The sequence below is a fragment of the Temnothorax nylanderi genome, unplaced genomic scaffold, assembly GCF_030848795.1.
Source record: "Temnothorax nylanderi isolate EJ_2023f unplaced genomic scaffold, tnyl_v1.0 TNYL_tig0010_pilon, whole genome shotgun sequence".
Classification (NCBI taxonomy): domain Eukaryota; kingdom Metazoa; phylum Arthropoda; class Insecta; order Hymenoptera; family Formicidae; genus Temnothorax; species Temnothorax nylanderi.
Genome location: NW_027249072.1, coordinates 1,066,546 through 1,090,384, shown reverse-complemented (window position 1 = coordinate 1,090,384; position 23,839 = coordinate 1,066,546). Strand labels below are relative to the sequence as shown.

The window sequence follows — 23,839 nt, the reverse complement described above, 5'->3', positions numbered from 1 at the left end:
ATTTTGTCGAGATGATAAAGTAATTCGCGTATAAATCCGAAAAAAATGATTTGTATAAGTAGGACGATAAATATCTTTATAGGAATTTAATATGTATATTATGTATATGTGCCACTTAATTATTGGAATATTTCATATCGCGAATCGAAGATCGAAATGGCGCGCAAGAAAAATAGAGGAGATCGAAATTTCACGGGAGAGACGGGAGAGACGTATGCCGGCTTCTGACTGGTCGAAAGAATCGCGGATATAACGCTCGTACACCTGTTCGTTGACACCCTCTATGTACGACGAGATTCGTGACACAGACGAAGAGCGCGCGATCCCGTGTGCGATATCGAGGGTACGGAGTAGAAAACTAAAGTAACTAAACAAGGCGGCTCCGCCGTAAGTCGAGGGAAGCGATGTTTTTTGTCAGGTACGACGCGACGCGGGCCGCGCGACGGTTAACGTACAGGCGCGAGCCACGCGATTGATGTAAACAACTCGCTGGCTAGGAATTTATACGTTTTTTTTGCCTCCCCTACGTAACGCGGCTGGGGAAGGGGAGCGTCGCGCGCGCTACGCAGAGCATAATCAGTCGCGAAACCGTGAGTATGTTCTCGTCCTCGGTAACGCTCGAGATGGTTCCTACACCAGCTTTCGCCTCGCATTAGAACGAAACTGATCTGTATTCCGTGTTAGATCTGCGACGGTTACGTATGTACATATGTCGGAAATGATTTCAAAGATCGTGGAAAATATTTATGGAAGAGAATCATGATTTCTTAAACAGTTATCTAGTTACGATTTTCTCTTATTTGTTTGAATTAAAATCGCGAAAATTTCAAATTAACTTGGCTACTCCGTAGAACATATAAATATTAAAATCGCGTGATTTATTTAAGGCGATAAAAATCTATTGCATTTCTGTCAAATTTAAAAGTATTCATTTTAATTATATATATTCTCAATATTCTCTTCGAGATTTTATAATAATTATATCCTCAGAGTCGAGAGAAATATTATCTAATATTAATTCTATATAAATCCAATCAAAAACGTAACTTCGATATCAGCCCCATTTTCATGATACTCGAGTGTGATCGTGGATCGCGCGACGAATCATGATTGCGACATCTGGGTGATTTATATTTCACGTCGGTCGATCGCGAGACACCGTGTTCGAGGTGTCAAACCACGTCAACGTCTTTCGAGGCAACTCGCGTCTCGCGTCTCTCTGCTCTCATTCGGTCAAGAGTGTCAAGACGAAGTGCCGTGTACGAAAAGTCGTCGCGAGTGCCGAAAGATTTCGGGCGACGCGTTAATCAAGACGTACGCGATAGCAATTGACTGGATTCGCGGTCGATGGTCGCGCAATGGAACGCATTTATTCGTCCGTCCGTTCGTTCGTTCGTCGCGTACGACGTGAAGTTGCCTTCGCGTACCCTACCGCGGACGGCGGAATCTCTCGTCGTCGCTCGTCGCTCCACGGCTCCGTACTCCGTACGATAGTTGAGTAAATTGCGTCGCGTCGCGAGAATTGCCGGCACGGAGATTGCCGGCGCGCGTTTTACTCGTCCCAAAGTGAGTTTCGCGCACGAGGAAGTAGACCGGGGAGCATGCCGAACCCAGTGCCGCACGGTCAGCGTGCATCGCGGCGTGCAGGTTAATAACGAGTCGCTATCTCGCGAGATGAGATTCGCGCGGGACGTTCTTGGTTAGGTGGTACTTACGCGCGGTGGAATTCGTTCATGTCTGTTTCATTTCGAAATCGGCTCGTTTGAGAATTGAGAATCGCGAGGGTGGATCTTGGCCGGCCAGTGAATTTACGCCGCTTTGAGCAATACGGAGCGATATAATACGGAGCAATACGGAGCTCCTCTTGCGCTATTCTAGGCTCTGTCTGCCGTGCCGTACGGAAATTCCGCCAATGAAAGGTTTGTTAGACGGTGTGCGAACTTCAAGTAAACGCGGTTAATCGTATTATTTGCCAATTGTACGATAAATTATTTCACGAATTAATTATGGGCATGTGCATGCTAATTAAAATATATAGATAATATTTGCACGTGTTATAATTGACTGATATACATATATTTAGTAATTGGTTTTTGTGTGTGCGTTCAAAAGTAATAAATAACAGTTTTCCATATATTTCTGGCAGCGATCGCGATCATATTCCGTATTAGCCGTGCATCGCTGCTTGTAGTTATTAGAATAGTGGTAGATTAAATATTGTACGTTAGAAACTAGAATATTTTTGTGGTTGATATCGTGATTATAATGTTTATAAGAGGTGATTGATCGGAATATGAAGCAGTTGATAGTGATCATGATATCTTTATTGGTCAAGATCATTGTTTGTAATTGTCAGATTAATTATTATAAATCAGTCATTATAGATTAGAAACGAGAAATTGCTGTAATTAATATTGTGATTGTTATATATGTTTTTATAGAGGTTGATTTAATCGAAATAAAAAGTGATCATGATATGTTCTTCATTAGCCAGGATCACTGCTTGTAGTTGTCGGATCAATTATTATAAATTAGTTATTGTAGATTATAAACGGAAAATGGCTAAAGTTAGTATTGTAACTGTTTAAAAGATTGCGCATAATTTAATCAAAATACGAAATAGTGATTATGATATATTCTTCATTAGCCAGGATCACTGCTTGTAATTGTCAGATTAATTATTATAAATCAGTTATTGTAAATTAGAAATGGGACATTGTTGTAGTGAATGTAGTGTCTATTGTAGTCGTTACGTTTATAAAATTATTATTATTATGTGCATGAATTAATCAAAACGTACGGTGATAACTGGCAGTAATCGCGATCATTTTCTAAATTAGCCGCGATCATTGCTAGCAATTACTACATGTAGTTGTTCAGAATAGGAAGCGCGGAATCATAATTAATTTCGTGAAACATATGCGGGAGTCAATTATTTAGTATTCGAATTACAATTTTACACTGGCAAATTTTAACATTTTGAGGTATCTATAAGCACGTGTACGTAATGAAAAGTTTATTGGCGGGCTAAAATCGTATTCTTATTTTCGAAGAGAGTCACGCTATTATCGTAACGCGTAACAGACATGTACGGTCGTAATTAATCTGAATTGCGATATGCGATCAGTGACGACGTGATAAAATGCGTGTGCGTATTCGTGCGTATATCGTAATCGTATCCGTTTTTCATGCGTCGCCGTCGCGTGTTAAATTATGCGTGTATCGGAGCATCGTACAATGTCAGTTAATACGATCGTAATGAGACGTGCAGTGATATATACTTTTGTATCTGTGAGTGACTGAATGTTTTATACGACAATGACATAATCAGCAAGGAGGATTATCTCTCTACACGCAACGGCTGGTGAGTAACTTTATTCAATATTTTTTTAATTAAAACATATTATTATTTATTAATACTGTATGATACGCTGTATAATGATTGAATTTAGAGAGTATCGCGCTTCGGCCGAATTATGAGCGTTTTAATTTTAGTTTAATGCCATTTCAAATTGATAATGTTATCTATGATGAAGATCATTTTTCGATCGATTAAAATTTTCTTAACTTATCTTTTTCTCAATGAACTTTATAAGTTATTTAAGAATAACATAAAGCGAATCGTGTTTTATGCCATATTTAAACTAAACTCTTTGGTTTTCGTAAAATATAAATAAAACAAAATATGGTTCTTTACAGAAACATTTGTGACTGTGTTGCTTGGCAGTGCTGTGGGTAAGTCATTTCTCGCATTTTTACAGTTTGTAAATATATAGGTAATAATTTACTTATTATTTTGACTTGATATCATTGTATTGCGACTGGAGTTTCGCATATACCGATCAATGCCATTATGAGGTCTATTAAGCTATCTAAGCCAAATTATTAGAACACAATAAATTATGTATGGAATTAATCAGCTAATTATTTGTTATTTTTTACTTTTAAAAGTAATTTATTTACTCCAACTATTAAAAAGTTACGAAGGGCTAGATAGCTTAAGATTAAGCTATCACGCCATTGTAAAAGAAAGCATATAAGTCAAAGCGAAAGATTAATAATACCAAAATTATTTGCTACTTTTTTGCTATTTTTTGCTTTTAAAAGTAATTTTTTTGCTCCAGCTTTTAAGATATCAAAAACAAAATGCGGCGGTCAAGAGTAAAGCGCATTAAAGAAATTAGTTTTTTGTATTATTATAGCATCAGAAGTTCCTTAAATTATTTGCTTTCAAGATATCCAGGTCCCGAATTTTTTGCTCGCAAAATAAGTTCAAAAAATTTACCAAATTATAGTAACTTGGTAAAATACTATTATAACTTGGTAAATTTTTTAAATTTATTTTGCGAGCAAAAAATTCGGGACCCGGACGTCTTGAGAGCAAATAATTTAAGGAACATTCTGATATGCTAAAAAAATTACTTTTGAAAGCAAAAAATAGGAAATAATTAACAAATTAATTCCATTTATTGTGTTCTGATGATTTGGCTTAGATAGCTTAATATAGCTAGCTGCCATTATGACAGTTGCATTGAAATAGCAGTCTCTCGAAATAATGTTGTAATTATAATTCTATTTTTACTCAATTTTTTACGAAATTATTTATAAGTTAAAATTATAAATTTATTAAAACCTACTCTATATGGAGATAGATATTATTATTATATTTGGCCCGTCGCGATTACGAGATACATAAAATTTTTACGAAGGGTGCCGCAGGCTCGTATTATCGGGTCCTATTTTCGGTACGGTCCGCGTTCCGAATAATCGAGCACCGGGATAACGAGAAATCGATACGACGTGATACCACTTATCCCTTGAAATTCACAAATTCCAGCCGCGGATTAGCCTTTCCAACATTTTGGAGACAATATGCCTAAAAAAATATTAAGTCTTCTTGATTTCATACTTAACAAATATTTCACGTATATAAATGTTATTATGTCTCTGCAACTGTAATTATAAGGTATGAAGAGAATATAAAACAAAGCTTCCTCTATGAGGAAGCAAAACAGGTAGGTGATCACATAAAACTATTATTCTGAAATTACTTTATCGACAAACTTCTCAGCTTAATAAAACCAATGCAATAATTTGATATGCTATCGATATGCTATAAATTTACGGAACATTCAGATATACAGATATTCGCTTGAACGTACAAATTTTAATTCGAGGAAAAAGGAGTTAATTTCGCACTCGTGAAAAACGCGAATTGTGGGCAGGACAAAGCAATAACGGTAATCCTTTGATCTTTCAATTCCGCTGGCGCCTTATCAGCGGCGAGATGAACCGAGAAAACGAGAAAGAGATGGCGGTCGGATTACTCTAGGGAGACGGTAAGAATATTTCAGCCCACGATTCCGCGTTGCGGGTTACGCGCGTGACGTTAATTCGGCTTTCAAGCTATTATCCGCGTTACGACTGCACGCCGAAACGGGCTCTGTGACATCGCCGTAATATCTCCCCGTGCATTTGTAATCTCAATTTCGCGATCGTAACCATGGCGATGTATATGGGAATTCGTGTACTTTGAAATTGAAGTATTTGTTACGAGGTAGGAGTCATTTCCGCAACGTGATTGGTGCTTCTCAAGACGATGCACGAAATTATAATTGCAATAAAATATTTATTACATTACTGATAAGATAAGTTAAAACGAGCATACTGGTAGTAAAGACTAATAAAATGAAAATTGTGCTAATATAATGTGAAACTTTAAAATACATACTACTATTTATTCATTCATCGCATTTCTCAATATGTATACACATTATATATCAAATAGGTATTCTATTTTATATCTATTTGTGATAATAATGAGAATAATTTGATACAAAATGCATGAAGTCTTAATTTAATTACTTTAATTATTATATCAAATAGATATTCTATTTTATATTCATGATAATGTTGGAATAATTTGATACAAGATTCATGAAGTCTTATTTTAATTATCTTAATTATTACCAATTTACGTGATTTATAATATGTTGGAAATTTGTTTGTGAATTATTTATTTCTCGAAAAAGAATATTTAATAACAATTTTAAATCTAGGATTTAATTTGTACTAAAATTATATATAATTCCTGTTAAATGCCTTTACATTGTGGTATTAACTCGTTATATAAATTTCATTTTTATAAAAATGTGGTCATAATATAAGAATTAAAAATATTATCAAGGGATTTTACAACTTTTAATATATTTATATATTCGTGAATTTTAAAGCTTTTTGGTAATAAAATCTCTTTCTGACGCATGTACGTTACGAGGACGTACAAACGTTTAAAGGATTTATCTAAAATCCCCTAACGTTCTTAGAAAGCTCGTAATTCATTTTATTCGCGTTACCAGTGCTTCGTTGAACTCAAAGAACCATCTCGGAGTGTGGTCGGCAAACTAGTCAGACAGTAAGAATCAATGCTCGTAAATTCGGATGGTTTATCGCGGCGAATGGTTGGCCATAATTCACGTGGCCTAAGTCGGTGGGTTGGAATGACGTAACAGGATGTCCTATCATACTGCCGTTTTCCAGGAATATTGAGTCATGGTATATACGATGACGGATAGTGATAGCGAATAAATTTGGACAGGATAGTATCACTTAAAAGTGATTAATAACGAATTGTCATAGAATTTAAATTTCTTCTAATCAGAATCAGAATTCAAGTTTGACTGTAATGAGTACGAGTTAATTAAATTATCATAATATCATTTTTAATTAACGAAACGCAAACCTTTTATTGCCTAACAATGTGAAAGCGAACAATCTGTTACTAATGGTTGATGGAGTTTCCCTGAAGTCTTATTCTATCGTAAAATATAATAGTGGGTTGAAAGTCTCGTCAGGTACGGAGGATCAATGGATAAGAACTTGGAAAGGGATCGAGCGCTCGAACTCGGGATATCGTGCCTCGAAATTATTTGGTTTGGTTGCTTTTGTTATCCTATCGCAACTATATACAAACGTTTTAGTAAAGTGAGCGGATACACACACTGTAGCTAAGTCACTGAACGTGGTCATGTATACCTGCGGCGAATGGTTGGTTTGGTTCCTAGGAGTTAATTCATGCCTCCTGCTAGCTGGACCAGCTGGCGCGATAGGTCGCTCTTTGTAACAATTCCGACGTTTTCCGGCAACACCCGGCCGCGGCATAAGGTTAATGGAAATTTCTAAGAGAGCGAACTATTGGCTCGTCGAAACACGACGGAGCTTTCAATAAATAATCAGCACCTTTATGCCTCACAAAGTGCCCATTAATATGTCATTATTTCGCGTAATCGCGTGTTTAATAGTAAATTCGTTTTCGGATTGCTTTTGCGGCCTGAATAGAGATTGCTTTTTATCAGAGTTCTCTTTTGCGAACTTTTAAGAAAAATTAGCGAACATTTTACGAAGCTGTATGTATCCAATCAATATAAATTTAATGAACGCGATTGCGATTTTATTACTATACATAATTATTGAAAGAATGAAAAAATAATGATTTTATTTCTGATGAAAGTAAAGAAAAAGGTATTTTTACGATTGGAAAATCAGCAATGTGAGAGACATTAAACATATTATATCACATAATTAATAACTTCGTAATTAGAAATTAGAGTTAAAGTGTAAGAATTAAAAAAGTGTGTATTTATCGCAAATGTAATTATCATTCTGAAGTTTTTTTAGCCTTTTTGCACGTATATGTTTGAGGTACGAAGAAATTTTTTTCTTTATATCTTTTTATATCCTTCGGGTAGATTTTAAATATAGAAATAGGAGTTTTGTGCAACGGATGGTTCAAATAGTTTCTCAGAAACGGTCGAGGTAATTAATAGGGGGATGTGTCAGATGCGAACGCGATCGAAAAAAACTTAATTGGAAGAGGTTTTACAGAAGGTAGTATTTGAAAAGATATTCGCACGATTTAACGCACAAACGCGTGGAATTTGACATGTAAGTAAATCATTTCTACGTATATTGTGAAGAGATAATTATCTGAACTGACAAGCTAATCATCTTGAAATCGTCTAAATGGATTTTGTAACTAAAATCACGCAATGCTAGGTCTGTTATTGAATGTTTCGTGTTTCCAAGATAGATCCTAAACGATAGACATGCCAATTTAAATGTCGGAAATAAATTATATCTTTAACTTCTAACATCGCATTTAGTTAAAAATGGAAAATAAAAATACTGAGATTATCAAGGATTTGTTAACTTCTTCTATTGAAATTAATATTTTATTAATCTATTTGTGAAAGTATATTATTTGTCTGTGTTTTTTTTGTTTGATGAAGCAAAATTTATATATAGATTTGTTTGAGATAAAGCGCTATTTTTTATATAGATAAAGGAGAGAGAGAGAGAGAGAGAGAGAGAGAGAGAGAGAGAGAGAGAGAAGAAGAGAGAAATTTTTAATTATCTGATATTTGTAAAATGATAGAAAGTAAGCTTACGTTTAAAAAATTTAAGTTCTGCTATAAAACTCGTCACAGAGGAATATAAAATATATTATTATATACGATTGAAATAATAATACGTTAGAGCATACACACACATTAGTCTTATACCAAAAAATTAATATTTCTCTTTAATTTAATTAAAAATGAATAATGAGCTTTTAGTAATCTGTCAGAGGTTTCCGTAGATTTTCTACTTTTCTAATGCCTAAATTAAAACCCTGGAAATCAACTCTCTGTCACATCAAGGATCGGTCCGAGCTTAGTAGTCCGTAAAAATAGCGAGAATCATGTTAAGTAATCCATCATTTTGACATGTCGGACCACACACTCAAAATACGACACATTTTGCCTCAAATTTTTTGCCTTAATTTATTTTCTTTATTTTTTCAAGTCAAATATATTGTTAAGAAAATATATTTTGATTTTCGAGAATACTAGATTCAAATTAATTTCTTTTTTTTTTACTTTTTTCTTTGTGCATGAAAATCGTGTTGGTAGCCAAATTGCCTCGTCTTAATTCTGCCGATCATAGCCTTCGATCAGACCTCCTGTGACAGAAATTCCATCAGAAATTACTTAACGCAGAGCAGTACGTGGCTGTCGAATCTGCTGCGGCGCCAGCTGAGAGACGTCTTATCAAACATGCAGGCGAGACGGAATTTTCTACGAACGACAACGTGTTTCACCGAAACAGAGGGAGAGCTTTCGGGGAGGGGAGGGGTGAGAGATTATCGAGTCTCTCACGGAAACGAGACCGTCCGTCGGGGATCGCGAAAATCCCTCGCGCGAGATTTGTCATCCTTTATACGACCGCCAGCGCGCTCGTGTCAAAGGAGTGACGCACACGGAAAGCTTTGTCAGAAATACGGACCCTCCACTTACCTACCTACGTACCCCTACATACACGCGCGCATATTATCCGGCTGTTTGCATAGGTATATGGCCATAGTCGTCGTTCTGGAGATGGTGGCAATATTTGCGCGGTCCTGACAGGAAGACAATGAGACTTGACCCGACACGCGATATACAACCATCCTCTCCTGGTTCTCCCCAATGTCTCATCTTCTATCTCTGTTTCTCTCTCTCTCTCTCTCTCTCTCTCTTTCTATCTCTATCTTGTCCATTCTCTATCATCTACGATCCACCCTTCAACCTCTGCTATCCTCCCCGTTATGTAGCCTCTACGCTTAGACGTATCTAGTTGGAGAAAAATAGAGCTGCGAGCGTGCCCGACAGTCCTGAATTCTAAATTAATCCTATACGATCTTCCGAAATTAAACTTTGCTTTTGTTTTGCATATCCATTGAGGTCGCGATACCGTTGCTGCTTGGTTCAGTATCATATTTTAAAGCGATTTTATCTTTCTTACAGGCACAATAATACATTTATCAATGTATTTTTTAAAACTAGGTACATATAATTAGATTGAATATTTACAATATTGCAAGTACAATTTACATTTTGTTTATTTCGGAATTTGTTTTTAGATAAATACGTTATTGAAGTATCGTAAAGCTCAGAATTATTTTTTTTTAAATTTTGTTTGTAAGTCGTAGAAAATTAAATACGATATTTATAGATATTAAGTATTTATTTACACACACATCACACAACACATTCTATTTAATTAAATACATTCTATTTAATTTAATATCACGCTAGACTGCTCTTATATAGATATTCATAAGTGACAATTATATTTTATTATGATTTATCGGATTTATTAAAGCAAATTAATGCAGTTCCATTTAACTCCATTAAATTCGTAATGCCATTTGCATATCGTTTGTTATTTTCATCAAATGAACATATCGTAAAATAACGTACACATTTGTATGTGTTATAATCATTACACAACCTTACAAGAGACGCATGTAATGTATTTTTGGCCGATTTCCACGATTAATCCAAAGCCGTTGCTCGCTTCTAATCGCAAAGTATCCTAACAGCCGCGACACAGTCTCAGTGGGAAAGGGGGGAGGGAGAGGGTCGCAGGAGAAAAAGGTCATCTGTGAAAAATTTCCACCGCAATAAGGTGTAACCTCCAGGGATAAGTAGCTGTCGCTTCCGTTGCCGTGCTTCCGCGTCGTTTCTAGGAAAACCCGCAGCTTTCACGGCTTTCGGACAAATTGTGAGGAGAATGATGTATTGGCAAGCGGGGCGACGCGAGGGAGGAAACGTTGAAGGACCTCCCGGCGTGTTTCTTCGAGTTTCTTACATCCGCCTGGAGGACTCGTCTCGGCCCACCGAGATGTCTGCCCGCACAACCGCCCATTACGTCTATTGTATTCCCGTAGAAAGTCCTACTTCTTTCCGAAAAGAGGAGCACCATTCCCGAACCGGCTACAATTACATTTCTACATCCTACGCTTTAGACAAGCAGACCCTTCCGTGGTCAAAAACACTGTCAGAAAGAAAGATTTCTCGCTGATTGGTGCGGCCATGTTTTATCTTCACGAGCATCTCTTTTGTGCGGCACCGGGCAAGCGGGGTCTAAAGTTTGGCGCGAGTCATCTCGCCGCTGGATTAATTTTAGCTCCGATAAGGACACCGGTTGCGTCAGGGAGAGGAAGGTGTGAAAGCGGCAGGTAAAAGAATGAGGGATTTGTAGGGTTGGACCATTTCGATCGCATAGCTTGGATATAGGACTGATAGCATATTGCTTTTGTTTCTTCGTCTTAGTGTCTTTCTGTCTTAGTGTCTTTTATAGCTTTTTTTTTTATAGGATTGTGTTGTGTTGCGTTAAATGTTACACATGGTGAATTAAATTATTCTTTTTATCGTACATTGGTATAATTGGTACATTGGTATAATGTACGTTCATCTGCTTTTCGACAGTAACTAATTGTCAATTAATTTTCCATTACAATATAACCATCATTAACCATTATAATGTTCCAAAATCCGCTATTGCGATTCGTATTTCGTACTAAATTTGCTTGCCTCTAATTTTGAAATACATATGGTTAATACGCGGATGTGGTATTCGATATTGTTCCGTGCCGAGATTGATACGATCGGATTTGACGCTAAACGCGGGATATGAAGACGAGCGTAAAACAACCGTGACGCGACATTAACGTGAAACACATTCCGACATTACATCTATGACACGCCATCCTTCGAAGTGCACCTTCTCCGGCACGTTAGTTTCACCATAATTTGAAGCGGCCGACAGGTCGGAATGTTTATACCCCGTGGATACTTTACCCATCCACCGCTCTGTGGCCTAAGTCCGTGATATATAACGGGCAGAGTTGACTAATCCCTTTCGCCCCTTGCGGTCATGGTGCGGTGTACGGAATATAAGTGGCCCTTCGTCTCCTCCGAGATATATTTCAGAATTATACTACCGCAATCACTTGCCAGTTACGAGTTCCTTTTTTTAATTTCGAACAACTTACATTTTATACGACAGTTGAATTCTTATATCCTTTTACTGAGATTCCCGCGCATTACAGATATAAAAGTGAATGATATATTATCAGAGAATCTCTCGTACTTAAGAGTGCAGAAGCATCGCTATATACCTTTTCAGCTGTGAGGAAACGACGAACTAGGAATAATGACGGTTACTAAAATTTAACGTTGGCGTATGAAAAGTTGTAATAAAAGATGGTCAATCATATTATCGTACAAAGGACAAGGTCTCGGACAAGCTTCATTAATAAGAGAATGTATAAATCGAGAAGATTAGCAATAGTACTTGAAGATCTCAGATACAAGTAATACTCATATGAATGGATTATTTAATTTTTCTTTCAAGTAATTAATTCAAAATATTTAAACGGTAATTTTCTATTAATTTTTGTTGTAAATATTTACTTGTATCACGCTACAGAAATATAATAATAATCGCTATCCTTCTTTTTTTTAACAGATTCTGTTCTTGATTAATTTTCTTCAATCTTTCGATTCGAGTCGTCAGAACGCGCCTTTTGTTATTTAAAGAGCAGCAAGTATCTATACGCGATATAGCGAGCAGCGACGACGACGTCAATTGCGAGGGAACCTTTCTAGAAATTAAACTCGTTGGAAATCTAATTCCGAGTAATCAAGCTTTCGCCACATTTCACTCGTGCTGCAGCCTGACTTCGCTCGCAGTCGCCACCTTTTGCGGAAATAAACGTACGCGCGTAATCTCATAAAAACACAAATGACATAAAGAGATTCTTGCGTAAATTTTAGAAATACATTCCACGGCGGTTTGAGAAGCTGCATTCGGCGCCAGTCGGCGGTCTCGTTTCAACAATCAAATTTTATAATTAGCACTGCTGCTTTTTATGAAACGCGACTATATCTTCCGTTGATTTATGCACACGTGTTGTGCATAACATGTATTTTTAATGATCACTATGCTCTAAAATATATTAGCTTCACATGTGCAATTATAAATTAGAACTGTTTTTTTTTTTTTGAAGAAAGATTTAAAATTCTGAGTGAGAGTCTCATCGAGAAAGGATTAAGATGTACACTTTAATTAATTGGAATGCGATCGAGACTGATGTAAAAGTCAAATTGAACTTAATTGTAATTAATTAAGCGCATAATCTTGATATGATTATATTGGTTTATTTATAACTATAGATTTTTATTTGATTAAAGGACCAGCATGTCTTTATTTTTTTCTCATTCCAATTAGCTATTTAGGGCCATAAAAGACGAATGATAGCAAGTGGCCGAATATCGAAGCATGTTTTATAAAGCCATTATTCGAGCTTAAGTGAATACATAAACAGCGGCTATTCATCAAACTGTCCTTTAGTCTGCCCGTGTCTTGCCCTTGTAAGGTACGACCGACGCGGTTACATGACTAATAAATAAGACGTACGCGAGCTGAACGATTTCAGCCGGCCGCTCGCCGGCGAGCCTTAATATTATGCGATACATGTTACGATATTTCGTTACAAGGGCGCACTTTGCCGAACGCGGTTGTCGTATATAAACGATGCAATTTTGTGGTCGCACATGTTCAACAAAATGAATAAATACATGCTGTCAGGACGAATATTCTTATATAATCATTATTTTTTGAACATGTAAGTATCAAGTTCGAAAAATGTTGAATAAATAATTGATCTGAGAAAAGTGATCATTACTATAATTATTACTATCTTGCGATAGCAATAATTAACGAATTCCATAGAATTTGCATTTTGTGAAATTATGATTCGTTGACATGTGCAATTTTTAAATTTTTTCTTTTCTGCTTAACAATATATCATGAATTAAAAACCACTTATTTCACCTTTTGCATCATGTAATAATGTTTAGAAAGGCAAGGATAAATGTTGACGCTATACAAGTCAAGTTTTTATATCAGTTAAGTTTTTATACCTGCATGACTAATTTTGGACACGAAATTATATGGAAATTAATAGAAGTTAAAAAAAAGGTAGGATTCCTAGAAAACGAATCCTGGGAGGCCCGAGTGAGATTGCCCATCCATCCAAAAAGTACGATGATCGAGGTCGCGAAATCAAGTGCAGAGAGGCCTTAAATGTAAGGTTCTCGACACGCGCAGTAAATCATGGCCGCGTTACGGAATCGTCTCGGCTGCGAAACGTTTCCAGATGACGCGGGGACGAAGATTCCGGCGGAATGATCGGGATAAAGAGAAAGAAGGAGAAGAAAGATCAGGATGATTCTCGTCCTCCCGGCGAGAAACACTGTCGACGAGCGGGCGAGGGGACGGGGTAGATTTCGAGGCACAATAATTTGAACGGCGGTCATATTTCACTAAGGCGGCCGTGAGTTATGGCAGTCGTGGCTGACGCAAATGATTTAGGTTTAATAACGACGAGCCGTCCGGCCCAGGTCAGCTGGGCATTGTGAGTGAGACGACGGGGCCCCCTTCTTCTCTTTCTCCTCGATGTCTTCTGCTCTCAAGTTAAGCTCTCGTGTTTGTGTACGATATTAACAGGAGAAGGAAAAGTAGGTAAAGGATGAATTTGTCCGGATACCGTTCTAGCTTGTGAATTTGGGAATGTAACTAATGATATAATCAACGAATAATTATAGAAAAAATTATTAAGAGACAGATTATTTCATATTCGTTTCTATGAAATCGTCCTATCAAAATTGTCACGCATTGTGACAAAATATTATATATTATTATTGCATTTGTCACATACTTTATATATTTTATATATTTTTATTATATTTATTTTTATAGCGAGCAACATTCATTTTCTATACTATTTATATTTACTTTGGTTTGAGTGAGCACGATATCAGTCCTTATTTATTACAATGTAAATGTCATAGACATAATACTCTTTTGAAAGATCTCGCAACGACTGATGACACCTGCTGGTAGTACTCGCTCCTGCGAGTAATCAAGAAACAAGTGTATAACAGTATTTCAGTAGGAGCGCAATTTTGTAAAGGCTATTCGCTGTATAACAAAATAACACGGCGTTTCTTTGATCGCATTTTTTTTCTACTTATATATACCTTCCTGTAGACGGTGGCTTAAATGATTTCTTGACTGATGTATAATGTAGGAGGTAAGAGATAAAATAGTCATTTTAACAATATTTTTTTTTTGGAATAGTGATTTGTCGCGCGAAAATTATAAGCAAAATTATGGGAGGAAAATTTTCTTTATCTTTCGTAAACATCAAATGTATTTTTCTTCGCATTTAAATCGAGATTGTTTTTCTGAAACAACGTAAAAACGAGTAAACTTGACAGGAAACACAAGAGAGATAGTGTGACAGAGAATGACAGTATCGAGGCGATATTTATTATCTCCGGAACAAATGTTTATTGTTTCTTTTCGTTCGGAAAAGTTAGGTTGAAAAAAATGCACTTCTGTATTATCTGTGAGTTTCTCGAAACGTAATGGTTCCTTGAAACGTAACGGTGCCTTAAAATTTTCAATCTTTAGATACTATATCTTTAATATTTTTGAAACGTGTTTGAAGATATGCTATAAATATTTAAAAAATATATATACAGAGTTTCGGTATAATTTTATTCTTTTAACGATAAATGCAATATGAGCAGCTAAGTTCTGCAAAAATCGATATAAATTTATATTTAATAGGTTTTTAATGATAGATGATTAAGGCATTTTCACTATTAATCAATTTTATTTTTAAAATTATTTTTAAAATTATTTTAAAATTTTCTCGTATAATAATATATATTTGCAAAAAGAAAATAAAAGTTGTAAATAAATATTTTATGTGCTTTATATATATAAGATATATAAAAAGTTTAAAATATAGAAAAAGATTATTAAAGCTGAATTAGCTTCGGTATCTCAGAAAGGAAGGATTGAAAGCTGAATCGCGAAGGTAGATTAAAAAAAGAGCCAGAGTAGCTGCGAATGAAGCAGAATGATTGAGAGACAGTAATGACGGAACTACCTGACGCGTGACGGTTAATTTCCTCCATTGTTAGAGAGCTGGGGGGCCCTTTCCTCGCTGTTTCCGTGCTCACTGGCCGGACTGAGACCATATTCTTATACTGGCGCGGATAAAAGAGAGAACTATGAAGCGAATGAAGGAAGTAGTTTAGCACCTAACACTTAACCTTAATAGGGAGCTTACATGTTACTTATGAGAAAGACTTCTCGTTCGTACTTCGTAACTGACGACGAGTAACGAGAGGTATCATATATTTCGGCTAAGAAATTAAATCTTTGATCGAAATATTTGTTTAACCATACTTATCTGTAATTAATAAATTTACCTTAAGACTGTGCATTAAAAAATTGTTTTTCGTTTTAGTAGTTACACGCAAGATCAAACAAATTTTTTAAATTCAGAAAATTGAAGTTACTGTGTATAACAATATCATATACTTATCTATATTATTTATTTCATTTTATTTATTATTTATCAGTCTTAATATAATTTTTTTTAAAGAAAATTACACCTTACATTTAAAAAATATTTTTTAAAACATGGATTATTTCTTCTCTAGTAATATTTTGTGAAATTATGGATATGATACCTTTCGTATTTGCCGTTATACATAACGTAAATAATAAATAATGGAATTTTATGGGATTTCTAGTCTTGAGTTTAATAACTAGGTATTTTTAAAAAGTCAAGTTTTTATATCATGTTTTTAGTTTATCCCGTTATTCTAACGTCGACCAACAACTGTGTCCCCCCAATCTCGGGAACTATTTATTCCCATTAAATATGACCACCTTTTTAGCTGCTATTTTCTATCCCATTCATGATGCAAGTTATCAAGAGAGAGAGAGAGAGAGAGAGAGAGAGAGAGTTTCAAGGGGTCCGGTTGTGAACGGGATTGAACAGTATCCAACATCCACTAATGCCACGTTTCGATGCTTGTGCATGTACGTGCGTCCACTAGAGTGTTGTGTTTATGGCCGCAGTGGAATTTCATTTAGTCCCCCGCGGCAGGATGGAGATAATACAATTCCGGGTCCGCGACGATGACGCGTATCTGCTCTATTGGAGTCTGCGACCGTGGCATAAATAAGTATATCCGTATTCCTAATGTTCAAATCCACTCTCGCCCGTGTCCGTCGATGATCCTTTGTTTCGGACTGAAATCTCGCAGGTTTGATGTTATTCATGTAAATATGCGAGTTTGTGGACGCGCAGCTGGACTCATTTAGTCTACAGATTATTCACGCGAGAAATTTTTCCATGGTGGAGATAACGCGGAAAGTGTTGAAAGAAGAAGATAAAACAAACTTAACGTATACAGTTGAGTTCGAAAAAGTGATCCAGCACAAAGAACACTGATTTTTTTTTACTAACACTATAAGTATCTCAGTCCTGCTAAAGGACTATAGTTTTATAGCGAAAAGAATTTTGTTTAATCAGTATAGGATGCATTACTCAATTTTCAGACTATAGCTTTTACCAAACTTCTTTCCTCAATTTTAACATTTTGAATTATTTGTGCAGTTCCCCAGATAGAAATCGATTCTATTGACACGCATAATCGAGTAGTAGGCAACAATTGGCATATAGTGATGTCGTTATTCCGGCATTAATGATGAAAGGCACTTTCCGGCACTCACGCGCTTTTGTCCCGAACACGAAGTCAGGAAGTAGCAGTTTCCTACACGTTAATCGCTTTCGCGCGACTCCGCCGCGCGAATTGTGAAACAATGCCGTCGAAGTTGGAGATCTTCGACTAATCGCCGACGTTCAACTCCTGCACCGTGCGGTGCAATTTTGCGAAGATTAGCGAGCAATCAGCTCCTTTCACGACGGATCCCTCGCCTCGGCCGTTCGATTCAGCCGTCCCCGAAACGGTGCACTTTCTTCTCGAGAACATTTGATTTAATTACCGCGAGGAATGGCGCGAAGCTGTGTTCTCTCTCTCGATCCTATCTCTATCTCTTTCTCCGTTCGCTAGTGGGCACAGTCCGACCAGTTCCGGGACAAAAATGGCTTATTTCTGGCCTCCCGCTGCTGCGTCATTTCCTGCCGGGAGTTGAAACGATTTTCGGACTGGCTACGATAGAACAGAGATAACCGTAATTCCTGTGAAAAAACTCCGCGTATCTCGCTGTCATACAAGAAAGATTTAACGATGATCTCGATGCTATTTTCGTTACTCATGAATGAACGAAATTAATATGTTAGATCAAGAAAGAATTTCCCTTAAAAGATTTCTTTGAATATACATATAATTGTAATTATCATAGGATGATAGGTAATCGTAAGTAATTAGATTTCAATTAGTTTCTTCTACTATGTCTACTATACCTATACTTTCTTTCATCGATTCATTCATTTTAACAATCTTAGAATAAACTTTATTTTAATATTTATTTAAGAATAGAGATTTACATCTTTGTTGTTAGCAGTATTAGCCATTTCTATAAAGGAATGAATATTTACTCATTTCAAAAAAGAATAAAGTAATATGTATGAAGATAATAAAGGAGACATATTCAGTCAGAGGAAACACAATACGAGACATATTCAGGAAACATATCAAAGAAGACACAAGAGACATTCAGTGCGCCGTACACTTTTATGAAATATAATCGAATAATAATGATAATAATAATCATTGGTAATTTTGTGTTACAAGGTATTAAAATTAGTTAACTTACCAATAGACAAAACCGCGTTTAGCGTTAAACAATACGTGAAATGCGATTAAAATGTCACTTGCTGTATTTTTCTTAACTCTTCAGTTTTTTAAATCTGAAATGAGTTACGTCTTCCTTTCGCTCGAGTTTATTAAAATTTAATGACAATTAAAGTTTCACTTCTCTCTCATGAATGGTATAAAGTTTTTCATTTTCCTCATTCTGTAGTGTGGCTTCTCGCGGGTGCGCCGCAAAAGAAATAAACGGACTAACTGCGTCTCATATGTCAGATTGGATCCAATTTTACTTATTACGTGACCGACTAACAGTCCTGGCCACCCTTCTCAAAGGGTGTTTCTTCAAAGAAAGTAACGATTCCTCGCGCATCAATAGTAACATCAATGGAAATGGAGCGTGCGCGCTCGCTCGTTCTCATTTTTCTGCTTTCTAAAAATATGGTTGATAAACGAAGTAATACGTCGTATCGAGAACCTGCGAGTCCATCCTTTGACGTCGTTTATCGCGTTTATCGGCATTTGCTCTAACCAGAGCATTCTTCGAACTTTTACGAGTTCGTAATAAGTTCGAATTAAATGGCTCGACATTTTCAATCGGCTTCGATCGTTTTGATGTTGACATCCATTGTCAATAAGAGCTTTTTTTGTACAATCTATTGCAATTTTCCATCGAGGGATTATCTTGACCTGCATTTACTATTTTTATGACAAGCTAGCTTATTGCCTGCATGCTATTATTGATGTCAGATTATTGTTTGCGCATTGATTTGTATACCTGCAATTATACAATTATTATCACAATTTAATATAATGAAAAAAGAAATACGATGAATGGAATAACGTGCAAGAAATTCCAAAAGATCAGCATTGTTCAATTTCTTTCTACGAAAAACAGCGAGCACGAAACATTTTTTATGTGTGAAAACTCGTAATAATTGGCGTGATAGATACATGTTGTATATCTGTTGAAATATCGTGTCCGCGTAGCGTGCCAGAAATTATTTGATTATCATGCAATTCCACACGGGACAAAGTAATTGCGCCATGGATAAGACGGATAAGCGAACTGTTCGTGCCATTTCGATCGGTGGTGACACTTTTGTGTGCTGTATGCAAAAGGCGCGGGTAATCAAAAACTCGTTAAGACGATTTATAATTTGCCACTGCATTAACCCCTCTTCTCTTGCACACGGCTAATATATAGATACATATACAGTCAATTTTTCTCATATGCTCTGATTATTTTTATACAGGATGTTCCAGGAGAAAACCATCAATTTCCTATTATTTTAATATTTATTATTTTAATATTTATTTATATTAATGCTATAAAGCACTTTAGAAAATGACAATGTGTAGGATACATATATTATTAGGAATTACTGAATATTACTTAATTAGTGCATTAATTTTCAAAGTAACATCAATTTTTTTAAATCTATTTATAAAATTTTTTAACTTTTCTTTATTTAAAGAAATTATTTAAAAGGTATATAACAAAAATTGTTTAACATTGCACCAATATTCTTCTAATTTAGCCATGCATGTTACGTATTATTAGTGGATTATTCTACATCCGAATATTGCGGAAATAATTTACAAATTTTTCGGGGAGGGTTCGTCCCTCGTTTATAATCTAGTCAGTATTCCGAAACGGACCTTTATGCGACCTTTCCCTGCTGAAAATCGCTAGAATAATACACTGCCAAGGTCTGGCATATCCCTCCTGGGACATCCTGTATACTTCGCGAGTACCATATAGGGATAGGGGTGCGAATGTTTGTGCCACGAAGGAGCGAAATACAGCACAGGCGCCGCTGCGGAGAATCGTCGAGGTAATAAGAACGATATATTGCCTGCCACACGTGCACGTGCTACATGAGACTTGAATTATAATAATTGAGAAGGCGAGCGTATATGAAACGTCGGCGCTTCTCGCGCGAATTAAGGAGCAAAATGTCGGCTCGCAATCTCACATTAGTCTCCACGGAAGCCTGACAATGAACGTAAGATTTAGGCGCGAATTAAACGATTTGCGAAAGTCTTCAGGTTCATAATCAGGGGGAATTGTTTTGAGTAGCGCATTATAATGATGCCGGATAATTAATCGGATGTCAATACGGAAACGGGGCAATAGAATCTATAGTAAATATCGATGGAACAAGCGGGAAACGGGAGTGCGTGTCCGTTTCCAAAACACGAGGCTTTCCAATCAAATGAAGAGCCATCGGAGGCTTTGTATTTTTTTTCCCGAAGTACTCGTAAATTCCGCTGAAATGTCTGTGGAAATTATTGCACTTCCGCGGCAGCGCGATCGCACTGGCAAAACGAAATCAATAACCGCACGTTCGGTTCCCGCTTTCGCCGAACGTTCGAATGAGGAGAGGGTTAAACGCGAGTCTAGTACATGTTTCAATGATTTTGTATGAGTAAATTTACAACGCGAATCGAAATGTTAATTGTGCCCTAACGACCGGCAGCGATACAAGGAGTAATATTCGTTTGGCTATTGTGCTCGCATTCTAGACACAAACTATACAACCATATTGACGTATGATATTATTAAAAGCATGAAATCGCGAACGTAATAATTAAATTGATTTTTGTTATGTACTAGTAGCACTACGAGGACCTTTATGTATTCGATTAAAGCGAAGGGAAAAAAAAGAAGACTGTTCTATGCTGGGGAAATGCCTTTCTTCGGCGAATCGATATGCAGGAAATTCAGGAGCCACGGCAAAAAAAAGATCGACACGATACGTGCATTAAAAGTCGATGGCTTTTTTCGAGCGGCCCCTCTGACCCCAATATCACGATAGATATATGAAATATGACCGGCTGGCGCGATCGTCTGCGGGATCGGCGAACACGTCAAGCGAGAAGTTGCTCGAAAAGTGCACTTCCTGCGAGAATTCCCAAGCACTTTATCGGGATTTGCCGAGCCCCGCGGGAGGGTGTCTTCGACCAATGCTCGCTGGACCAAGACTACGATTCTCTCTATGCGTACCGTAAAAAATGGCTTTCCTTAAATTCGTCGGCGCCTGCTAGGCGAGACTCCGCTGCCGACAAAATTTAGCTAGACGCAATAAACAATGTTCAGGAACGAAATCTATGAAGCGTGACTGACTTCCGCGAGATTGTGGAAATAGGAGACAAAATTATGGCGCCGTGACACAAATACAGATTGGCACTCACATTAGCAGTCACATTTGAATGTTATCGAATCACATTAGTGGTACATTTCGCGCGCGTGGTACAACAATAAGATCATAAAGGAGAACATTAAGGAAAGAAATACAAATTTCCAAAAGAATTAGTATAGCGAAAGAGATATAAAAGTAAAACCTAATAAGAAAGAGATTAAAAAAGAATTTAAATTGAATTCAAATTCTATAAAATAAGAAGGAAATAAGAGAGATAAAAATTTTCTTTCTTGTTTCCTTCTTATTTTATAGAATTTAAATTTGATAGTTCTTTACATTCGATAGTTACTTAGCCTTGCGTCTTCGTTCCCACGTCAATTTATAAAAAAATCTTCTCCCGGCTTCGGAAAGAGTTCCGAGAGAAAGAGATGTCCGGCGATACATTAGCGCGAAGTGATACACTTGTCAATGCGAAGTGGCAGGGCAAACAGGGTTATTTCTTCTTGGAGGAAGAAGGGTCGGGCCGTTGTCTGCGTGAGAGGGAGTCGTCACCGAGTCTGCGGACTTAACGGACCAAGAGGGAATCCTTCTCTATGCGCGAGCGATAAAAAATGGACTTGCTTAAACTCAGCGTCAACCCCGGAGAACCCCTTTCTACCTCTTTTTTTTCTCTCTCTCTCTTTCCCTCTTTCATTCTCTTGCTAGAAGAAGCTTGGCCAACCATTGCGGCGATAAATAATGGCGATGCCCGGCCCCAGCGCGCGTGGGGTGCGCCGGACCAGGAAAGTAATGAGAACTTTGCACCTCCGCCCCGCTGCGTATAATGTCGAATGGTACACGTATCGTCGATTTAATGTACACTCGGGGGAGCGCCAGCGCGCCGGTTTATTATTTATTGCGAGTACATAAATTTAATGAGGATCGTTATCGGGGTGAACGCGCCTTTAGAGCGAATGCACCGCAGATGGGTTCGCAAAAGTGAATACTCGTGAGAAAAGCTCGCTTGTGTGTCGTGTGCATACGCATATCTACTCATGTACCTACTCGCGCATGCGACGTGACACTCCGAGAACGCGGCGGAGAAAAACGTCCCGTTTGTCGTGAATTCGAATATACGCGAGTACAAAATGTACGATTGCGAATGTAGTGCGACGACAATAAGTAGTGACATTTTTTCCCGACGCTTTTTACGGTGCAATTTATTGGTGTATCATCTTATGAATATAGTGATATATGTTTCTATTTATTTCTGTTTTATATTCTGTTCTATTTCAGATAAGCGGAAGATTACTTTTTTATGCATTGGTTGCGATACTCTTTCCATATTTAAACTTATCCCACTTTTATTATTTAGCGAAAATCTTGTTTCCAAAGTTGGTTATATAATATAAACTTTTTTTACTCTACCATATAATATGATATTTTGTTACAAAATTGCGATTATTACAGAACGTGATGTCACATTATCTGGAGACTTTCTTATCGGGGAACGTTTCTCTCATCGATTAAATCACTAGATGATTAAATTGAAACCACACGTGATTCATCGTGCTTTAGATTTAGTAAATGCGAAGAATATGGCATGAATGCGTACGCAATCGGATTCCACTATGTAGTTACAAAACTTTATAGCGGCGTATTGCCATTAGTCATTGCGGTTACAGCCATTAGTCTGAATTTTAAGTTCAAATAACATCGTCCAATAACAAGAGATCATTCACGGTTCGTATTGGATGTATTAATACCTCTCTATCAGATGTTCTTTGTTCGCTTATCTATGCATAAAGGAGAAATTTGATAACGAATGAAAATGGAAGCGTTTTAAATAACATCTAGTGTAGTCTATCTGTTTCTTTATTATTGATATTTTTGTACCATTACTTTTTTAAATTTATTATACATGAACTTTTACTAAAGTTATTGTAGCATAGATAACGAGTTAGTAATAATTTATTATTTAGTAATATAAAACTTCTAATTTTATTAATAATTCTAAATGTTTTTTTAAAAGCACACCTACTTTGCTATCAAAAAACAAGCGAGACTTAATGTATTGTAGTAATTTGTACTTTATTCACATAATCGGTTTTTTTCTTGTCAAAAATCGAAAGGAAGTAACGCTCAATCGCAAATTCAGTTTCAATTCGAGAGCAACTGGTTGTAGGTGCTGGGTGACGCATTCGA

At 36.7% G+C, this 23,839-nt stretch overlaps 1 protein-coding gene across 2 annotated transcripts in view; it reads left to right on the top strand.

Moving 5' to 3' along the window:
* Positions 1 to 1,006: 1,006 nt before the first annotated feature.
* Olf413 (DBH like monooxygenase olf413) overlaps positions 1,007 to 23,839 on the top strand; it is a 259,648-nt gene continuing 236,815 nt past the window's right edge. Inside the window, exons 1-3 of one of the 2 annotated variants that reach the window (XM_071726696.1) lie at positions 1,007 to 1,919; positions 3,054 to 3,364; positions 3,700 to 3,735. The gene's annotated coding sequence lies outside the window, so the exon portion shown is untranslated. Of the gene's footprint in view, positions 1,920 to 2,988; positions 3,365 to 3,699; positions 3,736 to 23,839 lie in introns of those variants that run through there. The other variant, XM_071726697.1, reaches the window with a different exon arrangement.